The sequence below is a fragment of the Gigantopelta aegis genome, unplaced genomic scaffold, assembly GCF_016097555.1.
Source record: "Gigantopelta aegis isolate Gae_Host unplaced genomic scaffold, Gae_host_genome ctg4981_pilon_pilon, whole genome shotgun sequence".
Lineage (NCBI taxonomy): Eukaryota > Metazoa > Mollusca > Gastropoda > Neomphalida > Peltospiridae > Gigantopelta > Gigantopelta aegis.
Window position 1 is genome coordinate 54,468 of NW_024534150.1, and position 1,282 is coordinate 55,749.

The window sequence follows — 1,282 nt, forward strand, 5'->3', positions numbered from 1 at the left end:
ATCATACCTCTAATGATAGACCTGTACCATGCAATGTGTATCCGGTAATACCAGTATTACCTTAATACCAGAAATAGTTGTAATATGAGTGAATAACTGGTTTCATATGAGTAACGCGATTATTAAAAGTCAAAGGAAATACACAGATATATTGAGTCATTGGTATAATACAGTCCAACTAAAACATAATTAACAAAATTAATTTGCATACAAATTGGACAGAAGTTCCTTTCCAAAACTATCTGGGATGAAAAAATTACAGCTGTCAAGTTATCACTATGAACATGATGGTGTGTACACAAAGGGTGGGTATTGGGTATCTGAATAAAATTAAGTTGATCTATACTGAACTGCTATTAAAATGACATGAATAAATTCAGGTGCTAGAGTGGGGTGACTTTAGATTTTGTGTAATAACATTGTTTCTGTCGTGGTATCTGTGCTTATTTCTTGTTTGCCCATTTCATATCGTCCTACGTGGTTTCTTCCCAGTAGCTCGCTCGAATAAACCTTGGCAAGACTTGTCCAAAATCTTATTTTTTCTAATGGGTAATTTAGCCAACCGTAGTTATGCAAAGTAAGTTTCGTGAGGTGCTACATGATGAACACGAGTGGTGAGCTTTTGGCAAAGATAATATGTAATTTCTGTTAATGCTTCGACCCATTTTGGTAGACCATAATATGTATGAGACCACTTGTGAAAATTGATTTGTGAATGTGACAAAAACAGAATCAAAGATGCAGAGAAACAATGAAATGAATACCAGACTTTTGATTTGTTTAGCAGTTTGGGAAAAGAGAAGACAGAGAACGAAGAAAAGTCCAGGAGTGTGGTTAGACAATTATCCCCATTGGTCTCAATAAAGTCGTCGTCGAGTAATGGCAGTTGGATCAATGTGGTGTTCACGAAATGGGCGAATAAAAGCCTGATTAAAATTTAAATAAAAAGTTTTAGAAAATTTTTTTAATGATTTCATATTGGATACCTTTTCCGACTAAATGGGTATCTCCACTGATCCCCAGCTATCACTGCCCAATGAACTAGTCCAGAGAGAAAGTCTGCCAACAGCATGCCCGAATACTATGAAAATAGAGCCATATCAAGTAAGTCTATTTATAGTTGTGTTACTATTAATAGGAATTCAAATATAAAGTTTGGCAAGTAATATAAACACTCGCTTTGTGTATTATGCAACATAGTTTTGTTATACATTCAGCACTAAGAATGTATTAAGTTCAAAGGGAGTGAAATTTTATAAATAATACAAATATTTGTTTGATA

General features: G+C 34.1%; 1 pseudogene; it reads right to left on the reverse strand.

Moving 5' to 3' along the window:
- Positions 1–443: 443 nt before the first annotated feature.
- LOC121366196 lies at positions 444–1,081 on the reverse strand (annotated as a pseudogene).
- Between the last annotated feature and the right edge of the window lie 201 nt (positions 1,082–1,282).